The sequence below is a fragment of the Temnothorax nylanderi genome, unplaced genomic scaffold (assembly GCF_030848795.1).
Source record: "Temnothorax nylanderi isolate EJ_2023f unplaced genomic scaffold, tnyl_v1.0 TNYL_tig0293_pilon, whole genome shotgun sequence".
Taxonomy (NCBI): domain Eukaryota; kingdom Metazoa; phylum Arthropoda; class Insecta; order Hymenoptera; family Formicidae; genus Temnothorax; species Temnothorax nylanderi.
Genome location: NW_027249355.1, coordinates 40,001 through 55,759, shown reverse-complemented (window position 1 = coordinate 55,759; position 15,759 = coordinate 40,001).

Here is a 15,759-nt window from a genome sequence, read left to right as displayed (position 1 = left end):
TATAGCGTAATTGATGAAATCGACGCTTCTTAGGAGTACTAACGTAATTTTCATCAAAACCTAAGTAAAACAAGTTTAATTATAATTAAAAAAAAAAACAAGCATATGATTCTGAACTGTTGGATCTATTGAAAATAATAAATAAATGACTTACAATTACGTTTTGATTGATCGGTTTCTATTGAGTTCTGTTGGAATTCCTTCAATTCAAGGTTCTGTTGGAAGGAAGGCTCACAGTCAGCTGATGAAGGAGAATCAACTGTATCATCCATTACATCTTGAAGAATAGGCGCACAGTCCGTCGATGATAAATAAGAGTCGACATTTAGTGATGTTACATTTTCTTCGATAATGTTGTCACTTGCTAGCACAACCTCAAATCGGGATGAATTCGGAATACACATTGAAGGAACTGACCCAGGCTTTAGAACTATTCTTGAATTGCCAGCAACTTTCGTTATCTTCAAATTTTCAGAAACAAAGTGAACTGAACAAATGTAAACATGAGATACATCATCTGCCTCGGGTAACCCACAAGCATCCTTCCATTTCTGACAAAGAGTTAGATTCTTTGGAAATCTGTAAAAAAACGATTAAAAAATTACAATTTTATGATAAAAAATTTTAATTCTTATAATTTATGAAACTTACCCATGTACAGAAATGTATTAATTCTTTGATGGCTTACGATTGCACAAATAACAACTTTTAGACATTTTTATTGAATGATAATTCCAAATTGTATGTATGACAAATGTGTACATACAATAATACAATTTCCTGACTTTACTGACCAAATAACCTGCAAATCACACCAAAATGAGTTTCTGTGCACTCCCACCCTCGGTTTCAACGCATGCGCACAACGCACATTTCGTCCGCTCTAGAGTGAGACACGAATATCGGTCTGCACCGTAATGTTGGCGAGCCTTCTCGAGGTCTGTCAGCAATATAGAAGTATTACATATATGGAATCCACACCCCAGCGGTCGGGTACTTCCGAGAGGAAGGGGGGGGCCGCGCGCACGCGGGGAAACGCCATAAGAGATGGGCGAGGGGGGCGAGGGAAAGGGTATAGGTTCATCGGTGGGGGGGAGTTGCAGGGGGAAAATTCCCCACGCAATTTACTAGTAACTGGACAAAGGCTTATCGCTGTCCAATCAGATTGCAGTACAAAGACTCGAGGCTGTCCAATCAGATGCGAGTATTTTGTAATAACCTGAAAGACATAAATTCCCTAGGCGGGCGATAGGGAATTTCGCGCCGCAGTGTTGCTACCGGGGTGGGGGGATCGTCGTTCCCGGGCGCTCCGAGGGGGCGCTCGGATCGGCGGTTCCGCGTTATCGACCGCGTTATCGGCCGCGCGCGGAAATCCACCCCGATTCGCGCGTCATTGCGATTAATTTTTTATTGGGCGCGTTCGAACTCGTTCGAGGTCGCTCTTCTCAACGCCCCCGCGCGGTGGGGTGGGTGAGCGCGCAAAAACGCGTTCGAACGTGTTCAAGGTCGTTCTTTTCGCGGGTCCCGATAACCGTTCTTCGTTCTTGTTTGTCTCGGTTCGAAAGTTGTTTTGATCCTTCTCTACGTATCGTAGATGACCCAATCGCGGCGATCGCGGAGTAAGCGGAGTCGGGGGATCTAGGGAGCGCGGGATCGTATCGAGATAGGTACGGAAAAGAAAAAGAGAGAACACATATATGAGATATCCGCGTACGAGCGGTAGTTTTTATTTTTGAAAAAATAAAATATGTATATACATACGTCAATACGCGTTTACATTTGTATGTGTATGAATATATATATATATTTGTAAACGTGCGTCGTGACATTCAGGATTTGAAACAAAGCGCGGTAATCTCACAGTCGACGATCTTGTTAGGATCGAAAAATTCGCTTTTCAGTATCGCAGTCTTAGCCGAAGTTCCCGTCTTAATCGCGTTGGCGGCTATCTCCTGATAGCGCGAATACTTCGCGTCGACTTCCTCGGTTACCGCGTTCAGCGCCGAGACGATGCGATCGACGCAAAATTGGAAATTGTACAGCGAGAGCAGGGTGGTGAGCGACATTGCCAGACGAGCCGCGTTGGGTAGCTCCATACGCAAGATCGACAGGTTGTTGATCAATCCGAATCACAGCGTCAGGTCTCCGATCGATATCGGCGAGGGGGGACGGGTTCCTTCGACGAGGTTGGATCGCAGACACGACAATATGTCGCGTTTGCGCTCGACTAGTCCTTTCCACATATCGAGCGTCAGAGAGATCTCCTTGCCTTGCTTATCTCCCAGGGCGATATCCACGTACGAAGGTGCGGGTATACCGTACCACGGTGACTTAACCGTGACACCGATGGCCAAGTATTTGTAGCCAGTCGTCGTCAGCGTATAACGCGTCGTCAGGATGCGCACCGCAGGCGCGACGACGGGGTTGCGAACGTCGTTGGGGGGGTGAGAGCTGGAACGCGACTCCCGATGATGATGATCGTCCGTCGATTCGATCCTTCGTCTTTTACCGTTGTCGTTCACCTCCGAATCCGTCTCGCGAGGGGAAAGATCCCTCGGCGCGGGTCGATCGATCAACGTCGAGAACATTTCGCACACACACGCTATAGTATCGTTTGTTTCTTTTTTACGGCGCGTCGTATTCGGCTGACGATGCGATACTGATGCTTTGGCGGGAACACATCGGTATAAGTAGAAAGTTCTTACTTATATCGCGCGATGTGTGGTGTGGTGTGGTGTGGTGTGGGGATTTGCGCAGTCCTCTACTTCCTTTGGTTGGCACGGCGATCGGAAAGCCGTCGTCGTCGTCGTCCGAATCGCTCGCCGGTGACGTTAAATCGCCGACGCGTGCGATTCGATCGAGAAGATCGCGCAACTGCCGCAACAGGTCGGTCTTAGGGCAGACGATATTCAGCATCCGTAGATCGAATTTACCGGCGGCCGTGACGGTTTTCGTAAATTCCTTGAATCTGTAGAACTGCGTCCGAGTGGTGAAGTACAGATTGCCGTCGACGTATCGGAAGATCGACGTCACGCCGGTCGGTATTCCGGGAAACGTCGCCTCGAGAGGCGTACGTCTGACGACTTTCTTCGTACATTCGTCTATCTCGCCCACCGAATTACCGTTGTACATCACGAAGGAACGGCCTCTGTGGGTGTTTACCGCTCCGTTGATTATCGTTTTTGCGGGAAATCCGAGTTCTTGCAAGGTCTTCGGCCAATTTGGCCTCAGAGAAAATTCCGGATATTGAACCATGTATACCAAATTATCTACGAACACCATGAGATCACCGGACAGAGATTGATAGGCGGCAGCTATGCGCGTGTAATTGTCGTGAAGAAAGCTCATGTGATTCGACAGGGCTAACGGTCCATTGTACGTCCTACCGTCCAGATCGATCGACCAAACGTAACGCTTGTACGAGATGTACATTCGATTTTCCAAAATCAATATCGCGTTTACGCGATCAAGGGCGCACAGGTCCGGCGATGGCTGCGGCGGCGGCGCCGGCGTCTTCCGCGAGGGCTCGTTCGTCAGTTTTTCGCCGTACAAACGTTGAATGTTAATAATGTCGAATTTGTCGAGCTTAACCGGATACTGCTTGTCGGGCGAGTACGCGAACATCACCGAAGTCTTGCGCTCATTGTGCGGCAATCCGAGAGAGTGACCGATCTCGTGCGTCAGCGTGAAATGCAGGGAGAACTTATCCGAGGGATTTTTACCGACGTGAATATGCGGCTCGTCCCCGTCGACGTGCACCTCGGAGACGAACCCCGCTTCGTCCGTCGGGAGATACGCGTGGGCCAGCACGTTACCGGGACAGTCGAATTTGGCCGAGCAATTTGGGCCGTTTACGTTGATATTCGTGTTACCGTGACGTAGGCGTCGAAAAAATATTATAATGTCAGGATTCGTTTCGGAGCGTTCGAACGTCAACGCCGAATGTTGCGACCACAGGTCGAACGCGGCCCGCGCGGACCTGCCGCTGTGCCCGACGCGCGATAAACCGCCCGGTAAGCGGCAGGAGAAACTGCTCGCTACTCTCTACGACAAATCGCGTTACGTGACGCACTATCGAAACCTGCAGCATTGTCTGCGACTCGGTTTGCGTCTGACGCGCGTTCGTCGAGTCTTGCGATTCGCCCAGTCACCGTGGCTTCGCGGCTACATCGAGCTGAACACGACGTTCAGGACGCGCGCGAGCAACGAGTTCGAACGGACTATGTACAAACTGATGAACAATACCGTCTTCGGCAAAACGATGGAGAACGTGCGCGATCACGTGGACGTGCGTCTCGTGACGCGATGGGACGGGAGGTACGTTGCGGAAGCGTTTATCGGCAGGCCGAACTTTTACAGCAGAAGCGTCTTCTCGGAGAATCTGGTCGCGATCGAGCTGCGAAGGCTCGAGGTAAAATTCAACAAGCCAGTCTACGTGGGTATGTGTATTCTCGAGATATCCAAGACGCGTCTCTACGAGTTTCACTACGACTACCTGGTGCCGCTCTATCGCGACCGGTGTCGAATTCTTTACACGGATACCGATAGTTTGATCTATTCGCTGGAGTGCGAAGACGCGTACGAGCGTATAAGACGCGACATAGACAGGTTCGACACGAGCGATTACGCGGAGAATAACGCCCACGGCATGCCGCGCGTCAACAAGAAGGTGCCCGGTTCGATGAAGGACGAGAACAACGGCGCGATCATGACGGAGTTCGTGGGCCTCAGAGCGAAGATGTACACTTACAAGGTACTCGGACGCGACGACACCAAGAGAATAAAGGGTGTTAAAAGAAACGTAGTCGCGAAGAAGATCACGTTCGAGGATTACGTGGCGTGCCTGCGGAATGCGCGTGAGCTGAATACGCGCCAGTCGTGCATACGCTCGACGTTGCACGAGGTTTACACCGTGTCGGAGCAAAAACTAGCTCTCAGTCCGCACGACGATAAGCGATACGTGACGTTGGACAGCGAGGAAACGCTTCCGTGGGAACATTACGGAATACCGGTGTAAAAAATATACAATATCATACGCTTTCTAAAATTGTTTTATCGTAAAAAATCAATAACATGTAAGAAACAAACCAATGAATGTGGAAACTTTTATTAATAATAAAGTACATGTTGTGCGTGTCTACGAATGTCTAAGTATTTCTGTTACAATACAGACGCCTTATCTATCCACGAATTGTGCGAACTGTCCATCCCTAGCCACTTCACGTACACTCGATTGCCGCGCTTACGCAGGACTTTTTCCACGAGATAGACGTCGGGATTGGAGACGCGTAGAAACTCGTGTTCGTAGAATCCTCCGGCTATCGCTTTTCCGCGAATGTCTTTCAACCGATACGGGATTGGTCCTTTGTACTTTGGCTATGCGAAAGATCTCGGTGGTCCAATTGGGAGTGTAGCCCTTTTCGAAGATCGTTTTGAATTTGCTCACGCGCACCGGATCGTCGACTCGAAATCTCACCGGCGCGGCGATCTTCGCGCGACTGTACACCGTGCGCAGCAGTTTTTCGGCGACGGTGGGCGTCACGTCCGCCGGACGTATTCCGATCGTTCTGTGTCTGCGACGATTGTAATTCGACAAGAGGCGCGGCAGCGAGTCTATCCATCTGTACGATCCCTGGAGCGTGAAGAGCTTCCACATGTCGTTTTTCAACGTGCGATTGAATCTCTCCACCACCGACGCTTTCATCACCGAATACGTGGAGTAGTGATTCACCTTGTGCGCGTCGAAGATTTTGCGCGCGTCGGCGTTGTAGAATTCCTTTCCTTTGTCCGTTTGCAGATTCCTAGGGTATCGCGCGTCTTCGCGAAAAATCTTTCGGAGAGCCGTCGCGACCTCCTTTCCGCTCATACTCTTGAGCGGAATCGCCCAGGCGTACTTGCTCAGCACATCGATGACCGTCAGAATGTAATTGTGACCCGCGTTTTCACGCGAATAAGGACGCATCTCGACCACGTCGGCCTGCCACAGGTCGTCGTAACCGCGCACCACGACGCGGCGGCGAGGAAAGTTTTTTCGCGCCGGCGCGTGCAATTCCTCCACGAGTCTTCGTTTTTCCACGCTCATTGCTCAAGAAGGTTCAATATACTCAGAATGCTGCCGATCTGGATTTCGTGCTTATCCACGGTATTTTTCACAGTTACGAACTGGCTTCTAAATTCTTTTATCAGATCTTTGAAATTCTTTCTGAGTTCCGCGATCACTCCCTCGACGTAGCTCATGTTCGTCGCGTCGGTGCCGACCTCCGGCGCGGCTACGCGTCGTATTTTGCGCTCCGACGCGTCGTAGGAATCCTCGTTCAAACGAAGCGCGTCGTTCTTCAGCGTCGCAATTTCGCCTCTCAATTCTTCAGTCGCGTCGTTCTTCCTGATCTCATCGGTCACGACGCTCTTGAGCCGCCCGATCGCGCCCTCTACGTAGCTCTTGTTCGTCGCGTTGGTGTCAATTTCCGGCGCGGCTACTCGCCGTATCTTGCGCTCCCTCGTGTCGTAGGAATCCTCGCTCATAAAGAGCGCGTTGTTGCGCGTGTAATTACGCAGGGATTCGATCGAGGAGCGTAATCTCACCGTGGACGCACCATCGATTCCGCCACCGTTGCTCCGATTTGTCAGAGACATGCCGAATTTGTTCACGGACATCGCGCGCGGGGGAGGCGCTGGAGAGCGTGCGATTTGTACTGCCGTCGCGATCGACGCGACCGATCAATTTATGACGAAACCGGCCTCGCCAAGTTCCTCAATTATCGACAGAATTTCGTTGTCGTGAGCGTCGTTGCCGGCCCGACGAGAAGCGTCTAGCAGTCGAAGTCGATCGATCAGCTCGTTGGGATCGTCCCAGTGAACGTAATCGATCGCGTTGTCGGTCAGTCGCATGGCCGACGGTCCGACACCCTTCGTAGTCCCAACTTTGTGAGACGGGAGTACGAGCGGCGCTATTATTTTTGTGTACTTGTATCCCTTGTTGCACATGACAGGCCTGCCGGCGCTGCGATCGCGTTTGTGAGCGCTGGTAGCGAAAAGTATACTCCTGTACGTTCGTTTGTCTCCCTGTCCGTGTAGGTGCTGGCGTTGGGAGTACGCATGAAGATCAACTCGTACAGACCGCGCGTGACCTTGTATCGTACACCGTCGATGATCGCGGAGTCATCCGCGGCCACGTCAAATCGCTTGTTACCCAGCATCGTGCCGTTCTCGCCGAGATACACTCCGTAGACGTGGTCGATCTCCTTTTTTCTGTCGCCGCTCAGAAGAGCGCCCACGTACTCCCACCCTAACGGTCCTAGTTGGCTATCCAGAGCGTCGCGACCTTCCACCGTGGTCAAAGACTCCGTGACGGACGTCTCCAGCACGGGGGGTGGAGTCGTAGTCTCCGAGACGATCTCACGTTCTCTGGGTAAAAACCGGACCGAATCGGCGTGGATCGGCGTGGAGCTCGCGATAGTCGTCGTCGCGGGAGCCGAACTCAACCGTGCTGGACGCGACTCTTTTTTTTTCCACGGTCGTCGTTGTCCTTGTTGGCGTGAATAAGTCGTCGTCGTCGTCCTCCCCGTAATCGCGCTCCAGGTCGGCGCCAGCATCGTCGTCGTCATCGCCGTAGTCACCGTTCTCGCTATCCTTCTTCGCTCTCTTCGTCGTTTTCATCTTTCTCGCGAGCGTAAAGCTACCGCCGCCGCCGTCGTCGTCGTTGTCAATCTTGCTCGATCCTTTACCCCTGCGTTCCACGTCATCGGCGAGCCGTTTCAGAGGTTTGACGATGGGCTCGTACCTCTTTTCCAGAGCGATCTCGCTCTCCATTTTCCGGCCCTGAGAGCGGCGTACTTTCTGTGAATCGAGGCGCGCGTTTTGGCTATCTCTCGCGCGGTCCTCTCTCTCGCGATCGCGCTCATACTCGCGTCGTTCGGCGAAGCACACTGATCGGCTCTACAGCACGGCGAAGTCGTGGAACCCCCGTCTATACCGTCCGCCTCGCAACGCGCTGTCCTTGTCTATCACGGCGAAACCATAAGTGCGTCGCCAACACTCGCGACAGAAGGCGCGAAATTCGTCGTACGACATGTCGATGTTCACGTGATCGTCGTACACGTGTCGCAGATTGGTGCCGTCCTGCATGGACAGGATCAACAGATTTGCGTTATCGCGCACGATATGTTTTGGTATTTTGGCATACGTCTGAAAGAGATAGAAGCAATCGATATTCGAATGTCGACCCATAGAAAAGTACTCCCTCATTCTGTCCTGCTTGTCGCAGGCGACGTCATCGAAGACAAAGACCGAGTCGGGAAGCGCCTCGTTGGGTGGAACGACGTCGCGATTGTCGGAAAACGCGCGATAGCTGATCTCGTCCATAGGCTCGAACAATCGTTCGAGATATCGATACTTCGGTTGTTGCAGAGATTTCGAGTACACGTATACGTTCTCGAAACAAAGACCGTGCGGCTGTTCCAGCAGACTCACCAGAACGTTCGTCTTACCGCAGTTAGAGGGACCGCAGATAATGCAACGTACGACGTTCGGTAAGAGAGGACCGTGTCTGCGCGATTCTCCGCTTCCTCTCTCGGTCGCGCCCGACCTTGCCAGCGTTTTGCGATCCACATTCGAGACTCCTATCGTCACCGACTGTCGCACGAATCGCATTGTGCCCTCTCTTTCTCTCTCGCTCTCTCTCGGTCTTTTCCACAAGCGCGCGCTCGCTCGATTCGTTCGCGATGAGCCCCCGAGCGCCGGGGAGGGGTGCGGAGCACGGACGTCGTTTTGTTTCGTCGCGCGTGCGCAAACGCTTCGCGCGCAAGTATAAGTAGCGCGAGCGTGTCGTCGTATCCGTAGAAATTCGATCTAAAAAGCAACGAATCGTTCACGCGCATCGGTGATCGAGATGTTTCCCATCATACTGACGGACAGGCGCGATATTCTCGATCTGACCGCCGAGGAGCTGCAATTCGTTCCAAAGATCGTTCTGTTGCGTAAATTTGGGAAATACGTGCAACTGCTGTGGGACCGTTTGCCTGAACATATAAAAGCGGATCCCGAGGTGCAGAAATATCGCTCGTGTATGGAACATTACAATCGTCCGTGGCAGCAAACGCACATAGACGGTCCACCGCCGCTCGTCAAGGACTGCTACGAGTGCAACCGCGCTCTCACTCTGAACGGTGAGTCGTCGAAACGTTTCCGTTCGACTTAAGAAGAAGAAAAAAAACCCTCCCGCAACCGCGACCAAATGCGCGTCGCCGATCGACTGCTCGCCGAGAGGGCGCGCGAGCGCGTCACCGCGAAGGACTCGACGGCCAGTGAGAGACTCGCCGCGGCGGCCGTATGGGCGGCTATGAAGGCGAAGACGAAACTGGGCATGGGTATGGAAAGGAAAAAAGGAAAAAAGAGGAAAGGAACGGAATCGAGAAGAAACGCGAGGACGAGGAGGAAGAGGCGGAGGATACTTCCGACAGCGAAACGCGGCGGCTTCTTGCCTTTTCTACCGATGTTGGGCGCGCTCGGTTCCTTGATCGGTGGCGCGGCTGGCGTGGCCAAAGCTGTGAGCGCCGGCAAAGCGGCGCAACGACAACTCGAGGAACTGCAGCGACACAATCGCGCGATGGAGAGTCGCGGGTTGTGCCTCGCACCGTATAAGAAGCGCGGAGGTGGCGCGAGGAGAATCGTCGAAAAAAAAATTTTCGCGGAAGAAGGCGACGTTAGCGGCGACGTCGGATCTGCCGCCGTACGGCGTCACGACAAACGAGCAGCTCGATCGTGACGTACAATCGTCGCGCGTTTCAGACGTTCGAGCAGAGAATCTGCGGACAGTTGTGCCTGCGATTTCTTCGCGATATCGATTGGGGGAGTGGTGGACGATCGACGTTCTCCCGCGATGTCGCTGACGCTCACGTTAACCGGAACCAGCAGCGTTCTCACGGCGAGTCACTTTCCCGCTTTAGATCTGAGCGACGGCGAGTACGAGCTGGGTTTGGCGACTTTTGAGACGTACAACTCGATACCGAACGTTACGTCCGCGAATAATTGATTTTACTTCGGCGAGGACGACCGGAAGATCGTCGTTCCGGAAGGGTCGTACGAGCTGCGAGCTGTGAGCAGATATCTGCGCGCCGCTCTTCTTCATCGCGAACGTCGCGCCCGCGAGAGAGAGAAAAAGAAAGAGAAGAGAGAAAAACTGCAGGCCGATGGCGCTGGACGGGTAAAAGAAAAAAACCGAACGGAGAAGGACGACGACGACGACGATAACGACGACGACGCTTATCGCATATACGAAGACGACGACGACGACGACGACGATGACGACGGTGACGGTTATGGCATATACGAGGACGACGGCAAGAACGACGACGATGACGGCGGTGATAGAACGACACTCGCTCTTCGCGCCAACGAGAATACCATGAGGAGCGAGATAAAGTGTGCCTACAGAGTAAATTTTACAAAACCGAACAACATCAATTCTCTTTTGGGTTTCTCGCGCGATCGTATCCTAAAACCGAACAAATAGTACGTTTCCGACGGACCCGTTGACGTCATGAGCGTGAACATAATTCGCATTGAATGCAGCATCACCACGGGAGCGTACAGCAACGGACGCTCGGTGCACGCGATACACGAATTCGCGCCGAAAGTTCTACCGGGATATAAACTGTCGGAGACTCTGACGCAGATCATTTACCTCCCGATCGCCGCGCGAAACGTCACCGATATCACGGTGCGAATCGTGGATCAGAACGATCGATTGATCGACTTTCGCGCCGAGGAGATAACGATTAGACTGCACGTACGTCGTCGCCGCAGTTAGTGTGTGTGTGCGCGTATCTCCGCGACCTGAAGAGAGAGAGAGAGAGAGAGAGAGAGAGAGAGAGAGAGAGAGAGAGAGAGAGAGAGAGGAGAGAGAGAGAGGAAAGAGAGAGAGAGAGAGAGATTGATTAATTGATTAATCGTCATTTATTATACGCTCTGGGACAGGTCCCCTAAAGCGTTAAGACATTGTTACACAATATGCAAAATTCAGAAAGCGCAAAACATACAACGATGAAACACACAAAAAAAGAAAGTGTATATATATATAAATAAAGAATGAGCATATAAAGAAAACAACAAGGTAACTACAAGTATTACATATGCTCAATTGTGAGTCTGCAGCGATTGCCGGAGCAAATACTCGTAAAATTTATGCTTAAATTCGCAAATGGAAGAAGAATTGCGGATGTCGGGAGGAATGTCATTCCACAGTTCAGCAGCCAGGAAGCAAAAGGAGCGCTTGAAGAACTCCGTGCGGCACAGCGGGAGGTTAAGAGCGCTACCCAGGGCCCTAGTATCGCGCAAGGCTATATCACGCTTAAATACGAAATTACTGTACAGGACCTGAGGTTTCTTCTTCCGCAACACGGAGAAGGTCAAGTTCCCCACGAAGTACAAACGTCGAAAACCAATTCTTAGCCAACCAAGTCTGGCTAAATAGGGAGTTATATGCTCGTCCCACTTGACCTGGTAAATGAAGCGGACGCATTTGTTGAAGGCCCTCTGCAAGCGTAGGTCCTGCTCACCTGTGATATTGGTTTGGACCGAGCAGCAGTAGTCAAACAGAGGAAAAATAAGAGCCATGATGAGCCTAATACGGAGAGAAATGGGCAGGAGATGTTTGCCGAGCTTTAGCTGGTAAAGCGCCAAATTCACACGAGAGATTGTCTTCGTGGTCTGCTCGGTCCAAGAAAGTGTACTGGTGATGGTGACACCCAAGTATTCCACCGTATCCGAGAAAGGAATAGTAGTGCCGTCAACAATAATGTGGGGTAAGGCACTCATCTCCAGGTCACTAATATATCGCAGTGTTCCCATGATCATCGCTTTAGTTTTCCTGGGGTTAATCGTGAGCATGTTGTCCGTTGCCCAACCTAGAACCCTACAAATATCCTCGTTGATAAGAGAGATAGCCTCACAAAGCAATCCAGGTTTTGTGTGGAGATAGATCATGAGATCATCAGCATAGAAATTATATTTGCAGTGCTTCAGTACGATCCTAAAGGTCCTCATGAGTACGTCCTCATAGAGTACGAAGAGTATGGGTCCCAGTACAGAACCCTGGGGCACCCCCCCACGTACCGATTTGTCAGATGATAGCCTACCGGTGACGGGATCGCGCACGGCCTGCTCCCGATTCGTTAGGTATGAGCAGAGCCATCGCAAGGCAGAGCAAGAGAAACCCAGATTTCTAAGCTTGATGATCAAGAGTCGATGGCAAACATTATCAAATGCTTTTGTGAAGTCAAAGAATACTGCGACAGTGATCATTCTCTTGTCTGCGGCCATCCTAATGTCATCCAGGACTCTGATCAGAGCTGTCTGCGTGGAGAAATCCCTCCTGTAAGCCGACTGAAAGGGATCCAAGATGTCACAATCCTCGAGATAACTCACGATTTGATCCGCCGCGATGCGCTCCAAGACTTTGGACATTGCGCATAGTATTGAGATGGGCCTATAGTCGTTAAGTTCTGCAGGGCGCTTCACCTTAGGAATCGGACAAATATTGGCGCACTTCCAGACCTCCGGAAAAACGCCGTAAGTCAGACAGAAATTAAAAATATGAGTCAGTGCCGGTAGAATGCAAGGAAGTGCCCTCACAACCAAACTACGGGGAAGTCCATCCCTGTCCACCGCTTCCGATCGGCCCATACGGAAAGCCTTACTAATGTCCCTCGGTACAATGTGTTTCCAATAAAATCTAGAGTCTTCGTATACCTCTTCGCCTAAGTGGAAAGTCCCACTGGTACCGGGATCAGAAATCCTGTCGCCCGTAAAATGGTCGTTCAACTCGTCGACATCAAAAACGAGTTTGTCAGCCACAGCTTTAGTTCTCAAAAGTTGAAATGTCTGAGTTTCTTCCAGATAAGATTAGGCTCGTTAACCCTTCGTAATCACACTGGGTCGATTTGACCCGCGCTCAAGTTTGAAGCTAAAATATCGGTAAGTGCCTGGCTTAAAATGGGGTTTGGCTCGCCATCTACCGAGAGTTTGAAGTATCCTCTATCGGTAGAGATCGTTGGTCATTTGATTAAAGCGTCTGTATTTGTATGACAGCGGTTGCGGAAACATCGTGCAAAAATGCGGGTCAGATTGACCCATAGTGTGACTAGAACGTAGTTTCAGTGAAAAAAAAATCGGATTTTTTTATTGTCTTTAAAACAAGTGTCTGAACCGTAAGTGTGACTGTGGCATCTGCGATATTTTTTTTCCATTGTTTTTATAATAATAACGGTGTTATTTGTTATCAGATGGCATACAATCTGCGTAGCAGTAGTGAGTTTTTGCTGGACCAAGCGATCGTAAATTCTCGGATTTGGCACAAATGCCATTCTATGAATCGAGGAAAGGAAAGCGAAGTACTTACAGCTAAACAATGCCTACAAAAATTGTCGCACTATCTCGTAGAACCCTTGTTGAAAGAACGTCACAATATACTAACCCTCCGGCTTAACATTAAAAAAGGAATAGAGTCAATCCTCGGTATAGATTTATTTGGCAAAACGAGCAACAAAACCGTTTGGTAAAACGGGTCAGATGCGTATTGTGCCCGCCAAGGCAAGATCGGAAGACTACTCAACGGTGCCCCCTCTTGCACCCGGCCGATGTGCGACATTCATCGCGTTAATCTCTGCGTCAACTGCGGTGGCACTGAATAAATGACTTTTTTGTCGTTTTATAACGAAAAAACAATAATGCTTATGTTTCTGTGTACTCAGGATATACATAATAATAATAAACACATTATTTTCTGATAAATCCACATTTTTTTCACTCCAAAATTGGGCTTCTTCATATGCCGGAATAATACCTTTTTTGAAACGCGCACTAGAGGACTATTTTTTTTCTTAAAGTGTCGTATCTTAGGAGTATAACCTGCAAATTTTATTTTAAAAATTAAAAAATTAAAAAGTTATGATTTTTTAAGTGAAAAAGCTACTTTTTACTCATGTACTCGTTCACGATTTTTTTCAACATATTGCCATTTGATTTCTCACAAATTCGCAGTTGTTTTATATTCTAGAATGTTCAAGGTATGTTCCAGAATTATTTGAACCCTATCGGACCGATACTATTAAAATGCCAACCATTTAAAAATCGACTGGGTCAATATGACCCAGTATGACTAGAATGATATTCTAGAGAAGTGTGACTACGAAGGGTTAATGTAGTGGAACTCCCTATAGAAATATTTGGCTTTAGCCCTCCGCACCTCGAGCTGAACTTGATTTTTCAGACGCCTGAAATGATCATAATTGGCATCCGTTCTATTCCTCTTCCAAACTCTCCTTGATATGTCCCTGGTTTTCATTAGCGACTTGATTTCAGGCGTGAGCCAGGGCGCAGGCAAATGCTTCGGTTGGATGACTCGATAAGGAGCATGTTTGTCATAACAGGTCAGAAGAAAGTCATTCAGGATCCCGAGTTTAACGTCGATGTTGTCAGATGTGTACAGGTCCTCCCAATTCTGGGCGTCCAATTCGGCTAAAAAGTCCTCAAGGTTGAACGTGCGGAAGTCACGAACACGAATGGTGCGTCTAGGAACACGCTCGATCTTGATGTCGTAGGTGATTCCAATGAGATCATGCGCAGACAAAAAGCAAGCATCGTGCTGCTCGTGCCGAATTAGTTTGTCCGCTTCATCTATAATGCACAGGTCAAGTAGAGTAGAGGCAGTACGTGTGTGGTGCGTGGCTGTAAAAGGCACAAGAAAAAGATCTGCCGCACGCACGAGCGATAAGATCTGCTCTGAATCGAAGGTAACAGAACGGAGATCCGCGTTGAAATCTCCAAATATTACAGAATGCTTGTAATTCACTGGACAGGCGGAAAATGCATTAAAAAAGTCAGATAGAAATCCACTATGAGGAGGCCTATATACGACAGCAAGCAAGACCTTGGAGTAGGAATTGATTGAGACTTCAACAATCAAGTATTCTGGTCTTCCTTGACAAATGTCTCGGACTGACGCAGAATCGTCGCATGAAAAGTGACAGGCACATAGATAGCAACCCCCCCTCCAGCCCTGCCAACGCGAATCACATCTTAAGAGACGGTAGCCGTGTAGAGAAACCAGATGGTCAGGTACGTGAGGCTTAAGCCAGGTTTCAGAGAGACATATGATGTGATACCCCGAATCATTGAAAAAGGACTGAAATTCGTCGAAATGTGCAAGCAATGATTGGCAGTTAACATGACAGAGACGCAAGTGATGCGCAGGCTTATCCATAGTTTATGCTGCTAATCCTTTCCGACATTCGTTTACGTAAAATCGGGCAGTTCTTATTATCCAGGGCGGAATGATGTCGATCCGCTTGTGGCAACCACCGCTTGCAATTTCCGCATTCAGGTGTTTTGCTTCTAGCGGTGCAGACCTTAGTCTCATGACCGCCAGCACAATGACCGCATAAAGTCGTAAAACGACAATGCTTCGCAAAATGACCGAAGGTCAGGCATTTGAAGCACTGAAGAATCCTAACGTAATCGGTGATCTCACAGGCATAGTAATTTATAAATATAAATTTGTCATTCAATAAGGAAGTGCGGATGTCCGGAGTGACCTCGATCACGCAGTTGGAAGTGCGTCGATTGTCTTTCTGAGGAAAAATGTACACGACCTTGACCTCCGGTGCATCGAAAACCCCAAGTTCAGGGTAACCAAATCCTCCAGAATCTCCTCCCTGGACATATCGCAAGGCACTCCACGCATCAGCAGCCTTGGGTTTACCT